The 6,064-nt window shown below is 32.9% G+C and overlaps 1 protein-coding gene across 1 annotated transcript in view; it reads right to left on the minus strand.

Annotated features, from left to right (window-relative positions):
• The window catches only part of LOC108365856 (uncharacterized), a 62,053-nt gene that overhangs the window by 55,592 nt on the left and 397 nt on the right, over positions 1-6,064 (minus strand). The gene's annotated exons all lie outside the window — the stretch shown is intronic.

Raw genomic sequence — 6,064 nt, forward strand, 5'->3', positions numbered from 1 at the left:
GAAATGTCAAAGCATACTGAGCATCTTTCTCTTTGACACCATGTCTGAAATCCCACGTGATCTGTCAAATACTAATGCATGAAAATCCTAACCTCAAAAAAATCACCCGTTATTAATTTTTTACAGAAAAAATTTTAAATTTCGCATTTGATTTTTACAGCTTTCAAGCCTTTCCTGCAGGTAAACAAACGTTGACTTAACAAAACCTTTGCTTTTGCAAAGAACGCGAAGTTTCAGCTAAAAACATAAATATATAATATTTTTGCGTTCGTAATATAGAAACATCAATGAGATAATTTTGATCATTTCTTAAACCGAAAATTCCGTGTTCCGAAATATAAACTATAAAACAAATTATTAAAAATAATGCGAACTTTTAGCCACTTCAAATCTGCGAATTTTATGATATATAAAAGTGCATAGCCAAAAATGTTCTAAGTACAATAAAAAATATAAAATTAAAAAATTTCAAAGTTTACTTGCGCTTTTTTTTTCGTTTTGGGGGAACCCTGCAATTGTTTCCAACTAGTATTTATTATGTAACACTTATTAAGTGGAACAGCAGAATCGATTTTCTTCAAAACTACAGCTTTGTCCGCATTTTGCACTAAACAAATTAATATAAACATATAAAAATGAAAACAATGGGACTCAATTGGTCTCTTGCTAACTTTGTAAGCTTTCATTCAAAAAATAATAATCAAATTAATCACGTTTATCTTACGAAGCAATTGAACAATTTAAATACAAAATTAGGTAAATAAAAGCTCACAAAATTGTCCACTAATCCAACACTTTTCTATAAGCCACTTAAAATTTTTTATTTTGATGAAGAAATGAAAAAATAAAATAAAATTTTAAGGGGGAAAAAATTATAAAAATAACAGATTCTGTTTAAATTTATCCCACTTGTGTTAAAACCTGTCGATGGATGAATGAAAAAGGAGTGGGTGGTCAAATGAAAATGCTCAAGGATTTTTTTTTGTATGAAATATTAGCAGGAAGGACTTTTACTCGTATATATGTAGATGTTATTTAGAATTTTTCATTTTATCAAGGTTCGTTATATAGAGGCGTAAAGCCAAATTTGAGCAATTTGGACAAGAAAAATTGTGAAAGTAAAGGAAGCTAGGCCCATCAGTGAGGCACAATTAAGCGGATTTTATTCCAAAATTATATAACTGTTATACAAATGGTAGCAGCTGCGCAGTCCAGTGGCTAGGGGTGCCTACTAAATCTCGGTTGAACCCGGTTCCGGCTAATTCTCTGTCCCTTTGGGACCAGTTGAACCAGTATCGAAAATGTGTGTTTGTTTCTGCACTCCGCGGGTATTGACATATCCTCTTTCTACACTAGCACTTCTGCCATGAAAAACGTTTATTTAAAAAACCGTTCTCCGTTCAGAGGAACCTTAAACTGTACTTAGGTTTCTTTACTTGTATGGTAGCTTTAAGGCGCATACTCGTACAACAATTCACGTATCTATATTACGCTAGTCAGTTAATGTTTTCGCAAAATCTTTATGCTTTGCGTTTAATTTAGCCTTTGGCAAGAAATTATTCCGATACTTTTAAATGAACAGATTTTTCTGAAGAATGATTTGTTTAAGACAAACTTACGTATCAGATAATTCTTGGCATTTTTATCAAATAAACGCAAAATAATTGGCTGGTGTATGTTTGTATGTAAACTTTGCGACTATTTAGATGCGGTTACCATTACGTATGCATGTAATAACGAGAGCTCATATTCAGGTCAAAAGGCAAAAAAAGTTGGAGCCACATAATTATAGATTAAATGGTGAAAGCGAGATTTTCACTTTAACTTGACGACAAGAGCGCAAAAGTGAACTCACCTGAAATCAGCGAATAAGAAAAGAGGTAAGAATTATAAGTGTGAAATATAAATACGAGCCATACATATGTATACGTGTGTGTTTTAAAGTATTGCATCACATTTTTATACATACATATATGTATGTATGTATGTATACCACAATGTTTTGGAATCTACCAGAATGGCTTACCCACCATTAAAAAATTTTACAGTCCAAACACTGATATGAAATATAAATAAATTCGTAAATATAGACGCATAAGTTTGTGTGTATGTAGGCATGCATGGAAGAACGCGCGCGTGTTTGTTCTTATATTTGTATGTACATAAATATATGTAAAAGTAATTGCGAAAATACGTGCGGTGCATGAAAAATCATAAATTGCCGACTGAGCAAACATGAAGAGTGAGCGTAAGAAAGTTGAAAAAAGGATGTTAGGACATGAATGGGGCCCAAAATAAATGAGAAGTTTGTTATTATTTTCACACCAATTATGCGCTGACAAACCTTTTTTGGATGATAGAAAGTTAGCACTTAAAATTAAGAAAGGGAATTATGGCCCAGTTTCGGCCGATTCGGACTCGGAATTTACTAAGAGGACTCTCTATGGTTTAGAACTTGAATTGATCCGCGTTTTCAACGTTAATCCAAAAATACAGTTTTCATATTTTTCTAAAAAATGGGGAATATTTACGAAATATCGGGAACGATAAGCTAACACAGAAGTTCAATATAATAGAAAGGGTTGGGATATAACACAAAGCAATACAGACCTGAGAAAAATGCGCGAGGATATAAACTCTCGTCTAACACATTGGATCTACACATGTCGCAGTCCTTAGGCCCATTATGCTCTTGGTATGGGCTAAAAAACTGAATAAAACTGAAAACTTGTTTATGTATCGACGAAAGAACTAATGATTATACGATTTTTTTCGTTCCATTCATTTCTACAAAAAGTTTGGATCAAATGTAATAAGTATTTATGACTTCTTTAAATATGGTAGTATATAAAATCTGTACTTCGAAGTGCCGTGACTCCCGAATTGATTCCGAATATCTCGAAAGAGCAAAACAAAACGATTTCCGAAAAGTCCTAAAAAAAAATTGCGTGAGTTAAACAAGGATAGGTATTAAAAAAAGGTACTTTGAAGAGTTGAGTTTAACATCAAATATAAGAATTCGTAGCTAAAACCATAAAAAAAATCCAAAGATATATTTGAAAAGTTTCGAGAATTCCTAAAAGTCAAAGCAAAAAATTAGAAAAAAGGGTTTTTCTAAACAGCGGTCGCCCGTCGGCAGGTGTTTTATTATTTTGGTATTCTTTCTCCATTTAAAAGTGAAATAAAGCAAATATCGCGTTATTGCCGTTTGTGTTATTTCACCCCCGTCAGGTGCGTTGCCCTTAGTGAGGACGTCACTAAAGAAATACCTACGAATGGATATACAGGCAATTTTTACGCATACATTTGTATCTACCCACATATTTAGTTGTATAATCCTATGGTTAGCAATACGAATTACACAAGTTCTAAACTTAGTTACCAGCCCTTTCATCCATTTCTAGCCTTCTTTTCTTTGTCCTGCCTTTCCGCAATAAAATTATGAATGCATACATACTTACGTACCTGTGTACTATGTAGGTACACAACAACTTACCAACTTTTTTTGACGCCATTAGAGGGCGAGAAAAAAAGAACGATGATAACTCTTTTAGCCAGCAAACTTTCCAAGTGCAAATTCCGCAGAAATTGCACTAAAAACCAGCCATCGAAAGTTAAGAGAAAAAAAATTAAAACGGGGATCGTATTGGAGTCGCTTGTACGCTTTACATTGCGTAGAGTTTTTGTAGCGCCAAAAGAAAACTACGGATTACAGAAGAGAACATTCTTTAATAAAATAAAATTCTTCAACAGTTCGCTTTTAATTTTCTTTGCATACTTCTTATAACTGATAAGAAAGAAGGTTTTATTATTTTTTTTTTTTACGTGAACGTAAAAGTTTACACAGAACTTTTTAATTTAAAATTCATAAAAATTGTAAGTGGCACTCACGAAAATACTATACACTTTCCTTCACAGAGAGAAATACGCCCCAGTGGGAAAATGTAATGTATAGTAATCGAAAAAAAAAAAATTAGTAAAATAACCCTTTTCACATTCGAAAATGCATTTTTTCCCCAAGGCGATGTCCTAAGAAAGGTGGGCCATTCACCTAGTATCGAGAAATGAATGTGATTTAATATGAAATTTTTAACAGTAATAGAATTATACGAAACTCATACGAAATACATTACATTTTTTATCACGCATGTAATGCATTACTACTTTCCCCCCTGGGGTGTTGCGCATATCCAAATTCCATAAAAGGGCAAAAAAATCGATTTCCTTAAAAAATTTTCATTTTTTTTTTTTTAAACTGAACTAACTAATTTTGAGCTTTTACTATTATTAATGAAAATTGTGTAGCTGCAATAGAGTAGACTGCCATTGAGACAGGGTAACCAAACTCCATTTCTTTCTGTTTGACCTCATTTTGGTGTTGCATTTGGTGCATAGGCGGGATTGCACATCAAGCGACGATATATATCAATTTATACAAATGCAAACTCCTCGTAATTTGAATGGCGCGCCCTTTTGCTTGCTCATTATTTTTTTTTATAAAAATATAGCATAATTTATTTGTAAATGCGATTATAAAATTGTATATGAATTGAAAAAAATGTCAACAAAAGGGTGCGCTACCCTTATGACCTGTAGTATATAAATTAATAAGATTCTTAGCGAAATGGATGTGCAGCTTTGTAGCCCATTCAATTTTAGTATTACAATATACACGTTTAAAGTGGCTCTATAATAGCATTGATTTTTGACAATTTTCTTTGATTGATGGAAAATGACATTATCACCCCAATTACCCATTAGCAATCCTACTATTTCATAATAACGGGTGATTTTTTTGAGGTTAGGATTTTCATGCATTAGTATTTGACAGATCACGTGGGATTTCAGACATGGTGTCAAAGAGAAAGATGCTCAGTATGNCATAGACCTTAAATGCCACAGAGCTGTAAAACTGTGAAATCATTTAAAATTAAAAATCATCAATTTTATATTATTATGTTTTCATTGATTTCTCCCTTATTGAATAATGCGGCTTATAGTTTTCCAATTCTACATTCACTCAAAGTATAAGATATTTGTTTTCAAGCATTTTAAGCCACTCAGGAATGAGGCTTTTTTTATACAAACAAACAATCAAAATTTTGAAAAGAATGTCGAGTGAATGCAGATCCTATTGATTCAATCATTTTACAGCTCTGAAATGCCATCTTGCGGATGAAATTGTTCGGGAAGGCCATTATTGCACCAGCAAGATTCAAAGAAACCAGTTTCTGGATCAAAGGACTCTCTGGTTATTCAGATGGTCGTTCAAATATTCTAGGCACATCAACACGTCACGGGTGTATCAAGAAGAAGAGTTTGCCATTTAAGAGGCAGGACAAAATCTAGATCAGAGGCCTGCATATGACATTGGGCGTCAGGATATTAAGACTAATTGTAAAAGTCGTGAATTAGCAAGTAACTTTTTTCACATTTTATTTTTGAAGTAGAAATGCATCTAAATGCTCTAGGAACATTTCTGCATCAAAAGAAAAATTTGGAAAAAATGTCGCTTACGTCTTTTTGGCGTTTAGGGCTCCTATAATAGAAAACGGACATCTGTACATATTTATTGTTAAGAAAGATTATCGGCTAGTAAATGGCGCAGTGGATTGAACAGTTCAACTGGTAACATTGGTCTAGGTTCGTGTTCTTTAAACGCGCTGTATGCTTTGACATTCGAAAGCATTAAGCAGTGTTTTCACCAATCGCGAGGGTTTTCTGGACGTCTGTTTAAAGATTCCCATCTTCATTTCTGCAGAAATTTTTAATTAGGAGAACCAATATGTTAATGTGTATACTTTAAAAATTATTGCAACAACTGGAAAGAAAAAGGCTGCAAAGGAGGCTGGTGCTTTGTATTTTGACGTTTTGGAATGCACCCAAATACTGCAAGCCAAGAAAGTGACCAGTGCAAATATTTACAACTAGGCAAATACCATTTAATTGAAATTATATCCAACATCATTTTTTTTTGTTTTCTTGTTTTATTAAAGGCAAACAAAATTTACTAAGGAAGAGCGAATTTAAAAATTCGCTACATAAATTTCTTATTTGCATAAAT

The sequence above is a fragment of the Rhagoletis zephyria genome, unplaced genomic scaffold, assembly GCF_001687245.7.
Source record: "Rhagoletis zephyria isolate East Lansing unplaced genomic scaffold, Rhagoletis_zephyria_1.1 Rzeph_scaffold_02026, whole genome shotgun sequence".
Lineage (NCBI taxonomy): Eukaryota > Metazoa > Arthropoda > Insecta > Diptera > Tephritidae > Rhagoletis > Rhagoletis zephyria.